Genomic DNA, 16,735 nt, shown 5'->3' with positions numbered 1-16,735 from the left:
ATCTGGTAGCGGCAGAATTACATCCAAAGCAAAACAGAGACATTATCTTTCTTGTTATATAACCTGGCAACCAGAAGTTTCTTTTCCCCTCTTATTTATTCAGTTTTTTTTTTCAAAATTATAGAAAGCTACTGGTGGGTAAATGGTATTTTGCTTTGGACTTTTGTGACCTTTATGCCAATTATATGATTCTGAATGCAAAAGTTAATGAGATATATGCTTGCAAAAAAGAGTGGGAATTTTAGATACCAACATAAGTGCTCCACTGCTCATCCATGAAATATTGTCAAAGAAATAGCTTTAGCAGCAGCTTTTTTGCTGGGAATACCATACAACATTTACACATCTGTTATCAGCAATGCAAAGGGAATAAAAAAGCAAAAATCACCTTGATCTAATTTAAAATAATTTATGAAAGTGTGTTTTTCTACTTCTCCATGTGGCTTAATTCCTGCACCTCTTATTTATTCTCTCTGGGTATTAGTGTCCTCTTTCGTAAAACAAAATTTGGTTGAGCCGAACTCTTAAGTTCCTTTGCTCTGAAGTGCTATGGTTTATGACAACATGGTTAAATATTTGTTTTAGATATGTAGGGAATATTCTTGGCAGTATTTCAACTTATATCTACTAAATATTTCATTAAACATATCTCTTTACCAAGTTTTTAATATCTCCAAATATTTATAGGGTTACACCATCATCCTCCAGCTCCTGGCACCATTTGGCTAACAACATTTTTACTTCCTTTCATATTTTTCATAAGTCAGTTATGCCTCAATAAATCTTTTTATTCATTCAACCAAAGCTTAATCAATTTATATCTCAATAAATATATGTTGACAACCAACACTGAGGCTGATCCATGCCTTCTGCAGCATACATACACACAGGGAAGGCTCAATCATTCCCTTCTTCAGGCTCTCTTACTATTTTCTTCATATAACTTATATAGCAAATGCTTATCACTTAATTTTATTGTTAAATGTATAGGTGTTTCTCTCCTTAAAAGGGAAGGTCTGCTTCATTTATCTTGTGGCAGTGGCTAGCGTAGTGTCATAGCAGGTACTAGATGGATATTTGTTAAATTGAATCTTCGTCTTCCATAACTACACAACAATGATGACATAACGCTGATTGACTCATAACATTGCTGTTAATTATCAGAGCTCAGTGCAGTTATCTTCAGAATACAAACCTGACAAATGCAGGGAAATGAGATAACTTTACAGTTACTTTCAGTGGTAAATATTAGACATACTCTCTAATCCCCCCCAAGTTATTGCTATTTTTCAAGGGTTAAATTTAAATTAATAAAGACAACCACAAATAATCCACCTCTGATGATTATAGTTCACTAAGTTTTATTATTTGGAAAGGTTACCACTTGGAAATTGATCATTTGACATTTCTCAGGGACTAAGTCAGCGCTGACTATGTCTTAGAAGGAGTCCCTTAAATAGAGTAACAAAAACTGAAGTGGGGAAAAACCAAATTTATGTTAATGAATCAACACTGTCAATTCTTACTGAGGATCTCCAACTTTAACCTTAAATGAGGTAAAGAAAGTTGAGAAGAAAAAGAAAGGTAGGGGACTTCCTTGGTGGTCCAGTGGGTAGGACTCTGCGCTCCCAATGCAGGGGGCCCAGGTTCGATCTCTGGTTGGGGAACTAGATCCCACATGCATGCCGCAACGGATACCCGGCACAGCCAAACAAACAAACAAACAAATAAATAAATATTTTTTTAAAAGAAGAAAAGTGACGATAGGGAAGGAAAAGTGGTGGTAGGAAGAAGCCAGGACTGTGAAAGGTCATAAAGTTATAAAGAAGAGAACTTGGGGAACATCTGGTCTACCCCCACAATTTATACATATTAAAGATGGCCAGTCCTGTTTCAGTTCCCTTTCTCCCAGTGCCAAGCTCGGGGTCCATCAATGTGTACTGTCCATCTGCAGAGTTCATAGCTCAAGTCTCCATCCAGAACAGCCAAGAGAACTGGCAAAAGGCCGTTCTGAAATTTGGAATGAATGAGGCTCCCTGTCAGAGGGTGGCCCAGGTGACCAGCCAAAGGGGTGGTGGAACACAGATAAAAGATTGGCCAAGGCAGGCTGCACCTGGATGATGCTGGCTGCATCTTCTATTCCAGGAGCTGGAATAGAGCTCAGCACCCATTCTGGCAGCAGACAATTGTTTCCCCCAGGCTGGTTCCATCTAACCTAGAGACAGGGTGGTGGTGGGTTCTAGCATTATTCCTTTCTAGAAGCAAAATCAAGCCTGGCTTCCTTTCTTCCAAGTTCCCCCTTTGAGGTCCTGTCACCTCTACTTTTAAGTCCTTTGACCTGGTGATGGTCAAAACCATTTTCTTTCTCAGAAAAGAAAGAAAAATGCAAACAAAATGACCTTTTAAAGGATTCAATATTCATGACACACAAAGTCTGGAGGAGGAAGATTGTTTGGAAGCTCACTTTGCATCTTCTTATTTTCTCAGCTTAACATAAAAGGCAAATTATTCCCCGTTCTCTCTCCCATGGAACTCAGCTGCTTTAAAGGAGTTTTGGACTAATGAAATACCAAAGATATTTTTTAAATATTTAAGATAGAGCATATATAGAGAAAAATGCATAACATGTAAACAAACAGATTAATGATTTATTATGTCTCAAACACCCATGTATCATGACTCAGGTCAGGACATGGGACATATTTGTAGCCCAGAAGCCCTCTCAATGCCCTTTATAATCATACATTTATTCTCTAAATTACCTCTTTCAAAATTGGCAAATGCCTCCAGAAGAAAGGCAGACTCCACAACTGAAACTGTAATTCCCCACTATCATATGAAAGTATTTTTAAGTTGATGTTTTTGGTCCAGGTCTTAAGTTGTCTGCAATGGGAAAGTCATTCCAAGTGATCTATCTAACGTTCCATTATTGAAATGGAGCCTGTACGAGTCTCTCCTTTTGGTATTTATTCTTTTTGTGTCTCACAGTGATTCTTCCTCTCAAAGATAATCAGGGTGTCTCTCTGACAGCTTTTCTGCTCAATCAGTATCAATAACGCACATTTTTATTTACGATAGGGCTTTCTGTTACCTGGAGAAAAGAAAATTAATGTCCAAAGAGATGTGGTAAAATGTCTATTTTTAGAGGAACTCGTATTTCGTGATTACTGTGGACCTCCTGACACTGTAAAATTCAGTCAGAATTTGAAAAATTAGATTAAAGTTACTGAGATAATTTAATGGTTATTTTCCTTCTAGCCCCAACTCCAGCTCTGTGGAAACGTCTGAAAGTATAGTTAGTTAGGCATATCCAGATTTTTTTGTATTCCAATTCCTATTTGAGATAGAAATTCACAGAGGGGTTAGGGCAGGATGAAAGATAAAAGGATTTAGGTTATGTGGGGTTCTCCTGAATAAGGCTCTAATGAGTGACTCTGTTTATTTCATGAAAGAGATAAAAATGAATGCTTCTTATTGGAATTGCCTCCATTACTAAACACAGGCGGTTTGCAAAACTGGAAATTTTTTCTGAGAAGGCTGCTGAAGCTCTGTGGAGCTTCTCTAGGAAAAGCTTCCCTAAAAATTTAATAATGAGCCTCAGATAATTGTTGATACCCCTCTAGCTTCTTCCTGAAATCTTCCTGAAAGGAGAAGAGAAAATGAGTTCCAATCCTACTAAGGAATTTTCCTTTGCAATTTTGCGGAGAAGAGACATGGACAAGAGAAAGTATTAAAAAGAGCCTTCCCAATTTCAGTACACACAGTATTTGTCCATTTTGGCATCGGGCATCTTTTTTTGTGTGTGAGGTGGGGCATTTCCACCTGACCTAGAGGCAGGGTGGTGATGGACTCCAGCATCACCCCTTTGTAGATGCACAATCAAGCCTCACTTTCTTTCTTCCAAATTTCTCCCTTAGCGTCCCACCACCTCTGCTTTTAGGTCTTTGACCCTAAAAGAGAGTGTCACCTTCTTTCTCACAATAAAAATGTGAGTAAAATTACCTTTTAATGGTAATAGACACAATATAAGAAGTCTGGAGAAAGAGGGGTGGTAGAGGGGACTACAACATGGAGATTCAGTGACTGGTTCACTCCCAACGGCCCAAGACAGTGTGGTGACGGGGGACAACCAGAGATTGGGTTGAGGAAGGGCATGGAAGAGGGTCTGGGGATGGACATGGCCACCAGTCCAGAAAAGCATGTACCCACAAACCAGCTGAATCACACGCACAACTTAAAGCTAAAAGACCCTGGGACCTCCCTGGTGGTCCAGTGGTTAAGACTCTGAGCTTTCACTGCAGGGGGCCCGGGTTCAATCCCTGGTCAGGGAGCTAAGATCCCACATGCCGTGAAGCAACAGTCCATGAGAGTCCATTACTATTTTCTTCACCAACAGTGTCTACTTTTAAACATTTACCTTTTACCAACCTAACCTTGATGAAAGTCATAAAGATTTGAAAAGCATTTTTAGGATTGGATGGGATATAATCAGGGACATGTAAATAAATCACTACCTGATTACAGGGAAGAACTGTTTAATGGCCACTCTCTTCATGCTTATGATATTTTGTTCACTACAACCTAAAAATTGAATTAGAGGAGAGGGCTATTGGATTGATCCAAGATGAGGTCCCTTTGAGTATATGTAAGAAAAGAAAAAGAGAGGGAGAGGTTGAGAGAGAAAGAAATAGTGAGGGAGAACAGGGATGTCAGTAATAATACCGTAGATTAAAAGATTTATTCTGAAGTACATGCTGCAGAGAAAACAAAACTGCTCTGACCCCAGTTTAACTTACTCTCTCCCCGGGGAAAGCTGATGTGACTACAATATAAAATGGGATGTGATAATTGTTGCAAGAGGTACATACGTGGTATTTTGGGAACGCGATAGAGGGAGAATTAATGTTGTGCTTATGAGGTAACAAGAGAGGGGCAGGCAATAGTGGATAGAATTTAAAGTGATCTTTGGGTTTTTTGTTTTGTTTTGTTTTGTTTTTTGCGGTACGCGGACCTCTCACCATTGTGGCCTCTCCCGCTGCGGAGCACAGGCTCCGGACGCGCAGGCTCAGCGGCCATGGCTCACGGGCCCAGCCGCTCCGCGGCATGCGGGATCTTCCCGGACTGGGGCACAAACCCGTGTCCCCTGCATCGGCAGGCGGACTCTCAACCACTGCGCCACCAGGGAAGCCCATCTTTGGGGTTTTGATGGTAGTCCCAGGACCACTCTCAAGTTGAAGTCAGCCACAAATGTGTTCACTTAATCATTCCTTCTCCAAATACTTACTGAGCATCTACTGAGCCAGATGCTATTCTAGATCTCTGGGCAGATTATAATAGACAAAAAAGCCCATTTCCATGGAGCTTACATTATAGTAGGGAAAAACAGACAATAAACAAGGCAAAAAAATTAAAATATATTGGTGGTGTGAAGTGCTAAGGAGAAAAAAGGATAAAGCCAGGAAAGAGGATTGGGTGTTGGTGGTGGGTGATGTGGGTACGTCACTGAATAGATCATTGTGGGTCCTCATGTGTCAGGTGAACAGAGCCTGCACCTCAGAAACATTGGTTCTCAGACCAGAGCAGTTGCCTGGTCTTGATCACAGCACCAACCTGAAGGAGAGTCATTTAATCATAGAGAATGCCACCAGGTGCTCTATGAGTTAACAGACAGTATTTTGAAAGGTTGTCAAATATTCTCTGAATCTCTAACCACTTGAAATGGGGGACCCCTAAGTGCAGCCGTGAGATTCTTATAACAGAGCTATAAACTATTAAAGATGAAAGAAGTGCTACCCATGACCTGACGCAACCTTCTCATTTCAGAGTAGTGTGTGGGGTTAAGCAGCTTGTTCAAGGGCACACAGAGACTTGGTGGCAGGCCTGATGCTGGAGTCTAGATTGGCTGCTCCTGGTCCCCTTCTGCTTCCATTTAACCAACTTTTCACTTTGCTTCAGGCAGACCACAGGCCTCAGAGAGAGGGAGCGTGACCTTGAAGAAATAGGACTGGATGGAAAGTCAGAGGAAGAACATTTAGTAAAGGGCCACTTTGTATTGGGTGCAATTCCAGGATTTCCACTTTTATTGTCTTACTTACAACCACTTAAGCAAGGTTTTATGTCTCTATGCCTTCTGATTTTTTTTTTAAGAATGAAAATATGACATATATTAATTGCAGACTCCTGGGTACCCATCCTTAATTCCATATCCCTCTTATTTTTCTGGAAAAATCCACCATCTTGTACCTGATATTTTTTTTAGCCCTTGCATGACTTCATATTATTGCACTTCATAAGTATACTTTAAAGCAATAATGTTATTTCTCAATTATCAAAATTTTATAATAATTTTACTAAATGTAGGGTTCTACAATATATTTTGCACTCGCAAAACATTTTGGACATTTATCCAAATCAATACATGAATTCTATTTCATTCATTTTTCCCTTTTAAATAGACCTTTATTTTTTAAAGCCCTCTCAGGTTCACAGAAAAATTGAGCAGAAAGTACAGAGGGTTCCTCTACACCCGCTGCCCCAACACGTGCACAGCCTCCCAGAATATCAATTCCAGTACCAGGGTGGTACATTTCTTACAACTGATGAACCAATATAAGTATATTATTGTTACATGAAGTCCATAGTTTACTTTAGATTCTCCCTTTGTGTTGTTGGTTCTGTGGGTTCTGACAAATGCATAATGTCATGTACCTACCATGACAATATCATACAGATAGTTTCACTGCCATAAAAATCCTATTCATCCCTCCTTCTCTCCCCACCAAACTCCTAGCAACCACTGATCTTTTCACTGTCTCCATAGTTTTGCCTTTTCCAGAATGTCATCTAGTTGGAATCAGACAGTATGTAGCTTTTTCAGATTGGCTTCTTTCACTTAGTAATATGAATTTAAGGTGTCTCTGTGTCTTTTCATGGCTTGACAGCTCATTTCTTTTTAGCACTGAATAATATTCCATTGTCTGGATGTACTACAGTTTATTTATCCATTCACTTACTGAAGGACATCTTGGTTGTTTCCAAGTTTTGGCAATTATGAATAAAGCTGAGATAAACATCCATGTGCAGATTTTTGTGTAGACATAAGTTTTCAACATCTTTGGGTAAATACCAAGGAGCATGATTGCTGGATTGTATTGTAAGAGTATGTTTAGTTTCATAAGAAACTGCCAAGTTGTCTTCCAAAGTGGCTGCACTATATTTCATTTATTTTAATCATGGTTTGAAATTCTATTATTTGAATATCTCAAAATCTATTTAACTGTTCTCCCATTGATAGACAATTTGGTGGTCTCTAGTCTAATTTTGTATTCTTGTATATATTTTCTTTAGCACATGGTGAAATTTTCTACGTTATGAACCTAGATGTGGAATTTCTGGGTTACGAATAATATACATCTCCAACTACTTAACTGTGTATTTTCAAAGACATTTTGTCAATTTACGTGTCCTCTCTCAATATATATCTCTATCATAATATACTGGGCCAGCACTTGGTATTGTCAGACGTAAGAAGTTTTTCGTTCAACCTGAGAGCTATGAACTAGAAATTCGGTGTTCTTTCAACTTGTATTTGTCTGATTATGGAGGCTTGAGGATATTCTTATGTATATTGGCCATTTGATTTTTGTCTTCTGTGAATTACATATTCATATGCTTTGACCATGTTAAGGCTGAGATTGTTTATATTTTTCTTACTCATCTGTAGGAATTCTTTATATATTCTGGATAATAACAGTAATGACTAACCTCTATTGAGCTTTGTTTCCGGTGTTTCTGAGTATTTTGGATATAGTAATACAGTAATTGTCTCAATAACCTTATGAGGTAGGTAGTATCTCCATTTTGCAGATGAGGAAATTCAGGTATTGCAGAATTAAGTTACTTGCTTAAGATCACACAGCTCTCAGTTATAAATCTGTAATCTTTAACCAGTTCGGCTGGCTCCAGAAAAGCTTATACTAGAATACACCTTTGTCTTTTATGTGGATAGCCAGAGTGGATGACTTTCCATTTCACTTGCTTACTGGTGTTTTGTATAACTAAAATATTTTAATTTAATTGAGATTAATTGCAGTACCCTATAAAATTTATGATTATTTTCTATGTTTTGTGAAATGAATCTTACAGGATGTCAAGATCATAAAGATATTGTCCTATATTGCCTTCTAAAATAAGTTTTAAATTTCAAATTATGGAATTTGGTGTCCCTGGAATTTGCTTCTGGGTACCATGTGAAGTAGCTATTTTATTTTACTTTTTTTTTCCATGTGGATATGGAAATATGTTAGCAAAATATACCAAGGAGTTTATTCTTTCTCCACATTTTTTAAAGTCAACTCTTGTTTATCTAGTCACCTCGGGTCTGCTTCTGGACTTCCTTTTTTATATATACATTTATTTATTTTATTTATTTTTATCTTTGGCTGTGTTGGGTCTTCATTGCTGTGCATGGCTTTCTCTAGTTGCAGTGAGCGGGGGCTACTCTTCATTGCAGTGCGTGGGATCCTCACTGCGGGGCTCTAGGCGCGCGGGCTTCAATAGATGTGGCACGCGGGCTCAGTAGTTGTGGCTTGCGGGCTGTAGAGTACAGGCTCAGTAGTTCTGGTGCATGGGCTTAGTTGCTCCGTGGCATCTTCCTGGACCAGGGCTCGAACCTGTGTCCCCTGCATTGGCAGGTGGATTCTTAACCACTGTGCCACCAGGGAAGCCCTTCTTCTGAACTTTCTATCCTATTTACTGATCAGTTCATTTATTCTTGTGCTTTTCTCTTTCTTGCTGAGATAATAAATTGTCTCCCCTCCCCCGTTATCCTTCTTCTAAAATATCTTTGTTATTCTTGGTCCTTTTTTCTGTATGAACTTTAGGTTGAGCTTATTAAATTTCATGAAAACCCCTGTGTGATTCTGAATGGAGTTATATTGGGATTATATCAATATATTAAGGTTTGAAAATTTCATGTTTTCAGCCTATTATGTCTTTCCATCCATGAGAATAGTACATTTACTCTTTTATTCAGGTTTGCTCTTACGATATATAATTATCTCTGAATTTCTATGTGTTCACACAAAGAAATATATTCAACCTTTGATTTTATCTTGTCTAATTTTTTAAAAATTTTTCAGAAAGATCTGCTCTTTATTAATATTCTCTTTCTTCTATTCTATAGAAGCACCTCATTTCTTTTTAAAGCTTTTGAATTAAAATATTAACTCATTTGTTTTCACTGTCTTTTGTTTTTGAGTAAATGCATTAAAAGCTGAATACCTACCCCAGTATAAGCAACCCTATTATACATCCTACAGATTTTGTTATGTAATAACTTCAGTGCTATATAGTTCTAAATATTTTGTAGTTTTTATTATTATTTCCTGTTTAACCCAGGGCTTACTTAGATGGGTTATTTTAAAATTCCCAACATATTATTTCCTAATTTTTGTCAGCTATTTTTGGTTATTTTTTCTCTTTTAGCTTTATTGTGGTTAGAAAATGTGGCCAGCATGCTGTCAGTTTTTCACAAATTTTTGACACTCCTTTTGTGACTTAGTACATGGTTAATATTTATAAATGTTGCTTATATACTTGAAAACTATGTGTGTGTTACTTCCTGGGGGGAGAAGGAAGGCTGATGTTGAACAATGTTACTTTCGTTTGAATTCCCTATGTTTTTCCTAATATTTTGTTTGTTTAAGCTATCAGTTTCTCAGAGATGTATGTTAAAGTATCCTAATATGATTGTTGAATAGTGCATTGATCATTATAAACCTCTCAGTTTATGCTTTCCATGCTTTTTGAAGCCTGAAGCGGTTAGGAATCCATGACTCATTTTCTCCATGGGTTGTTTCTGTATTACGTAGTGTCCTTCTTCTTGTACGCTAGCCTTTGTGCTTAATACTGATATTTCAGAAGGTTTACTTAGTATGATGTATCTTCTCTATTATTGTACTTGAACTCTTGTCTGTGGATTTCTTATAAATGTTTCTCCAGAACCTAGTGTGCCCCTTGCTTTAGTACTCCCCCGTCTATTGGTTTATTGTTTCTAAAGTTTATTTGGTTTTATTTGTTTTGCAATTTGAGAACCTCTGACTTATTAGATGATTGTGATTCATCTATATTGATTATAATCACAGATATATTGGGGCTTATATTATTATACCGGATGTTTGCTTCTTTAATTCTCTAGCTCCAGATTATTTTGTATTAATTATTTTTGTTTGTTTAAATTTTTCTCCATCAATGTGGAATATATATATGTGTGTGTGTATGTGTGTGCATTTTTAGTTGTTAACTTTAAAATTTTAAATACATAACTTCTTTTTTTCTAACAAGTATTAGTTCTTTTTTTGAACCTCGGAGGACTTTAACATGCTTTCATTATCTATTATAACACCACCCTCATGTTTTTAAAGCTATAGAATTTTTTTAAATTGTAGTATAGTTGATTTACAGTGTTGTGTTAATTTCTTCTATCCAGCAAAGTTATACATATATATTCTTTTTCATATTCTTTTCCATATGGTTTATCACAGGATATTGAATATAGTTCCCTGTTAAAGCTATAGGATTTTTAATTTACATTCTCTTAAGCACAAAACCTTAATTAATTTTAAGCAGTCAATATTTAGTGACTATACCTATTTTATCAGTTTTGGGGATGATATTTTTAATAACATATTTATTGAGATATAATTCACAAAACATATATTTACTCAAAGTGCACACACAACTCGATGGTTTTCATACATTCACAGAGTTGTGTAATCATCATCACGATCAATTTTAGAATACTTTCATCAATTATCCCAAATAAATTTTATCACCAGTTAGCAGTCACTCCTCATTTCTCTTGTCCTTCGGCCACCAGTAGTCTATGTGTGTTGTAGTTCTATAGATTTGCCTTTTCTGACATTTCCTATAAATGGAATCATACAATATTTGGTCCTTTGTGACTGACTTCTTTCACTTAGCATAATGTTTTCAGGGATCATTCATGCTGTCATGGTATCGGTACTTTATTCCTTTTTATTACCAGATAATATTCCACTGTATGGGTATACCATATTTAATGTATAGGTTTATCAGCTGATGGACATTTGGGTTGTTTCCACTTTTAGGCCATTATAAACAATGCTGCTCTGAATGTTCATCTAGAAGTTTTTGTGTGAACATGTTTTATTTCTCTTAGGTATACACTTAGGAGTGGAATTGACGGCTCATATGGTGGCTGTGTTTAACATTTTGAGGAATTGCCACTGTTTTGGAAAGCACCTGCAACATGTTACATTCACACAAGCAAAGTATCAGTGTTCCAATTTCTCCACATCCTTGCCAGCATTCATTATTATCTGTATGCTTGTCAGGTGAAGTGGTATTTTATAGCAGTCATGATTTGCATTTCCTGATGGTTATTGATGTTGATCATCTTTTCATGTGCCTATTGGCCATTTTTGTATCTTCCTTGTAGAAATGTCTACTTACCTCCTTTCTCATTTTTTAATTTGTCTTTTTATTTTGCGGTTGTAATTTTTCTTTATATATTCTAGTTATAAATCTTGTATCCCATGTAATTGGAAAATATTTTCCGCCATTCTATAGTCTTTTCGCTTTTTTTTTTTTTTTTTGCGGTACGTGGGCCTCTCACTGTTGTGGCCTCTCCCGTTGCGGAGCACAGGCTCCGGACGCGCAGGCTCAGCGGCCATGGCTCACGGGCCCAGCCGCTCCGCGGCACGTGGGATCTTCCCGGACCGGGGCACGAACCTGCGTCCCCTGCATCGGCAGGCGGACTCCCAACCACTGCGCCACCAGGGAAGCCCCTTTTCGCTTTTTTGATGGTATCCTTTGAAACAAAAATATTAACTTTGATGAAATCCAGTTTATCCTTTTTTGCTTGCGTTTTTAGTTTCATATATCATATGCCTTTGCATTGTTGCCTTCCAACAATGACCCCAATTGTTTGCTTCGTATATCCATGCCATTTGCAATGACTTGCTGTTCCTACCTTCAAGAGGCAAAGCTTCTTTCATCATGTCACGAATCTGATCTTGCACTGTAACTTGCGTTGAACACAAGAATGGAGTAGAAGCGATGATGTGCCATTCCCAGCCTAGGCTTGACTCTCTTGGGGCCCTTGCAATCATCGTATGAGTAATCCTAGGCTATCTTGCTGGAAGAGGACAGACTGGTGACCCTTCACCCGACCAACAGCCAGCCACTCACTAGGCATGTGAGCGAGGCCACTCTAGACCAACTGCCCCCTGATAAACACAGACACATGAGTGAGCCCAGCCGAGATCAACTCAATTTGGCCCAGACCAAAAGAACCACCCAGCTTACCCAGAGATTCATGAGCTAAAAATGTCCCTATTGTCTTAAATCACTAAGCTTGGAGTGGTTTATTACGCAGAAACAGCTAAATTCCACAGAATTTAAACTACTGTGTTATGAGCAAGGATAGTTAAAACACTTGCTCTGAGTAGTAGCCCATGTAGGTCACGTTTTCAAAGAAAAATACAGCATTGTTGTTATACAATTCGAGGTAGATATGCTGGCCTGAATTTTCATTCCCTTTTGCTCAAAAGGAACTGCAGTCTGCGTTTCAAGGTCATCCTGGTCAAATTATCAAAGCCAAGAATGCCTTAATAATATTTGCAAGTACTAATATAGTTTTATTTAATTATATGAATTCATATCAGGAACAATGAAACACTTTGCAAATGTCACCGTTCTTAAGCTAATTATTTGCACTTTAAAATAAGTAACTTCCTGGTTTTAAAAATATTACTTGTATTAAAAAAGAAGATGCAAAAAAAAAAAAGTGTAAAGAAGAAACTTTAACAAAAGAGCCTATAATCCCATCAATCCAGAAAGAATTGTATGACATTTAAGCTAACTTAGAGTTTCCCTAAATAGTTTTCCAAATTCAGACAGGGTCCAACTGGCCTCCTGCAGATAGAAATATACTCTATATGTAAATGAGAAAACTTCTGAATATGGTCTGAAAATATAGATATGTGTTACACACACACACAATTACCTTATCACAGGGGTTTCTTGCACACTACTTTTTTCTTTTTGAGGGAGAGGGGTGTTTGTATAGGAAATCAGAATGGAAAGCATCGGCAGTAAAAATAAGAGTTATATTGTCTTCTGATTGTCTGTGATTTGAATGCCAAATATAATTTTCTAAATTATTCTTAGAGTAATCAAAATGTTTGGAATTTTTGTCAAAAGCAGATCCACACATGCTAGAATCAAATAATACCAAAAACAATGTTATTTTTTGAGTGCTTAGTATATGTTAGTTCTCTACATTTGTTATTTCCTGTTTCCTTCTAAATAACACTCTTGAGATGGCTATTATTATTACCTTTATCTTCAAGGAAATAGAGCTTTGGGAAGTTGAAACACCTGTCAAAGTCCTATCATTGGTTAATATTGGAGTTGGGATTTGATCCATCACTAACCTTTTTCTGGCAGGTGCTCTGCTACAGAGAGCATCCAAGGTTCTAAGATTCTGCAGGGGTGTCATTGTTGAACTTTGTGTGACACCTTTATAACAAAGAATATGGGGCTGGTGCATAATATTCCTTATCAATCTTAGTATGGAAGGACTTCTGCTTCTGTGCCTAATACATCTATTAAATACATTTAATCATAACCATAGACCTAAAATTTGGTATTCCTGTAAAATATGTTTTGATGCCTCCTTTTAATAATAGTAGGAGAATCATATTTCTATAGCCTAAGACACAGGCTGTGGTAGTGAAAATAATACTGAATATGCAGTTTCCCAAACCTAGTTTTAATTCCTAGCAGTGCAATGAGATATGGGCACACATGTTTATCAACTTTCATGGCGGTTAGATCAAACGTATAGATGTACCTCTTAGAAGCCCAAAAGTCGATGTTCAGGCATGGTGTCGTCTAAACCAGAAGTCAAACCAGTTGACCAAAACTTGCAAAATTGCTTGGTTTAGCATTTAACATGGAACCATTTGATGTTAAACCAAAAAAAAAGGAAGAAAGGATGAAAGAAAGAAAAGAACAGAAATTAATTGAGTTACTTGAACACACTTGAAAATCCAGGCGATTTTATTTAAATATCTGTATGTCCAGGTTCTCTTGAAAAGCAGAATATCAAGCAACATAGAAGCCCACAATCCACGTGGCAGAAATAGGCTTGGAAAGAGGCCAGTCCCCTAGACTGGACATATGATCTCTATTTTGCCACGTCTTCTCTATCATTTCCTTTTATCTCCCAGGCCCTAAGACTAAGTGTGGAATGTCATGTATTGCCATATGTGTGTGTCTGTGTGTGTGCGTGCATGTGTAACACCTCTCTTTTCATTGCCCACCTCATGATTTGAGGCCTAAATCCTCAAGTAAATTCATAATGAAGAAGGAAGGAGCTATTTCACTGTCGCAGAGTTCGTACTTTCTCCTTTCCTTGGAATTATTAATTCCCATTATTATTCAGAGAGGTGATTAGTCTTTTTTTCTGCCCACCACCAACCCAGACCTGCTAGAATAAGAATTACAAATGTTGCTTTCAGGGCTAGTTCTAGGCTTCATAAGAGAAGCACTGTGCTTTCTAATAAAAATCCTCATTCAATTAAAAAAAATATAATTTTTTCCCCTAATTGTTCTGATCTGTGTTACAAGCCCACATCCCACTGGAGCATAGGGAGTAATCTATTTTTACTCTAATCCAGTGAGTTTAATCTGATGCCATGGTTTAAATATGTGAATGTTCGTACTTTCAGAATTAAAATCCTTTCCACCTCTCTGCTCTAAGGGGTGGCCTTTGGGCAGGTAGGTGAGGGATATGGACGGAAAAGATCTGCACTTTTTATTCTAGCTCTTCTGATCTCATCAGCAGTGTTCCTTGTCTTCCTGCTTCTCTAGGTTTTGGTCCCACTAAGTACCTTCCCAGTTTAGGTTTCCAGATGGTGTTGTGCTTGAACCAGTTTATACCAGCTTATGAGAGACGATTGTGTACATCTCTTCCCAACTCCATGTTTTGTCATTTTGGTTTATCACTTTGGTAGCTTTCATGGGCCATAGTAGGAGTATTTATACCCTGGAAATTGGAAAATGTTACAAGTTAGAGCTGTTTCTCTCAGAGAGCTCGTTGTTAAATACTTAGCAACATACGGCTATCTCCAGATGAGTCCCCCTTCCATCTTGTATGGTCCCTTCCCACCTTGACTGGGTTGTGTAACTTGGTTACACTGACTGGTTGTATAACTTGGTTCATACCATTTGACATTAGCAAGTGTGATGCTAGCAAATTCTTAATAAACCCTGCACCATGGGGCTAGTCCTCTTGATATACTTCTTTTTAGAATCTTGTGAGCACCATGAAGTGAAAAAGTCCAAATTGTATGGAGAAGCCATTTGGAAGAGAACTGAGGAACAAGCTGGGCTAGAATGAGCCTCAGACACGTATGACCCCATTCAGTAGTCCCAGCCAGCCCCCATCTATTTAGGCCACTTCTGCAGATGTCCTAGACACCATACCTTAGAGATGAGATGTCCCCAGGGCACCCTTCCTGAATTCCTAACCCACAGAAATTGTGAGCAAATAAGCCATTAAGTTTTGGTGTGGTTTCTTATATAGCAATACAGCCCTTGAAATAGTTATTTTCTTCTAGTTTCTCAGTTTGTTGTCTTGTGTCTCTTCCTAGCTGATTCAGTCTCGACACCTATTTTACTCATACTATCATACATAATGTCTCTGAGAGTCTTCCATGACTTTCATTCGGTAGCCTTTGTAGGCAGTTTACCCCATTTCTCTTTATCTGGCTTACTGGCACTTAATTTTGGGATCAACCCATGTTCAACAGAACCAAGAGCATCTCAGAGAAGCAAACCTCTGAGATTTTGAGATCTGATCACTCTTACCTCCAGGTTTCCTTGGTTGCCTACATCCAGGTTGATGTGAGACAGACTATCAGGTAACCTCCTTCTAAGATCCCCAAGGTGATTTCGGTCAAAGTTTCCTGTCTGTACTTCCCTTAACTTTCCCAAGGCACTATTTAATTTCTGGGCTGAGGTTTGAAGAATACCATTTAATGACAAAATGTGTGAGAAAAGATTAGGAAAGCTATTCTTTTCCAAATTAAAATGTTATCACAGTACCTTCCCCCCTTTTTATGAATCTAACTGAGGCTGATCATCTAAACTGTCAGGCTAGTTACACTAAGGGGTGTGTTCTACAGTATCTTGCATTTGACATGTAGCTGACCTTCTGCTGGCTTGATTAATAACTTAGTAACCAGACATTTGGATCCATTAACTCACTTTGATGTTAAGTAGAAGATTTTAACTAATTCCATGGATAAAAATCAGTTTAGACATGGATTTTATTGTGCTATATTAAATGTAACATTATGAATTTAAAATGTTAGACATAATTCCTTTGTTGTGAATATTCAAATATAACCAGTCTTTTCCCATTCTTTGTGTTCATAATTTATAAGTATACTAAGAAGAGAAAAGTTTGAAAAGAAATACAAGGAAGTCAATTTTTAACAAAACTTGAGAGTCTTAGAAGCCTTTGAAACAAATTTTTTTTTTTAATTTTAGCCTTTTAGGTGGAGTTTTAGTGATATCTCACTGTGGTTTTCATAATAAAGTGAGTATTTTCATATGCTTACTGGCAATTTAGATATCCTTCTTTGTGAAGTTTCTGTTTACATCTTTGGCTCATTTTTTTCTA

The sequence above is a fragment of the Phocoena sinus genome, chromosome 11, assembly GCF_008692025.1.
Source record: "Phocoena sinus isolate mPhoSin1 chromosome 11, mPhoSin1.pri, whole genome shotgun sequence".
In the NCBI taxonomy this organism is placed as follows: Eukaryota; Metazoa; Chordata; class Mammalia; order Artiodactyla; family Phocoenidae; genus Phocoena; species Phocoena sinus.
This window is presented reverse-complemented; position numbering follows the sequence as displayed.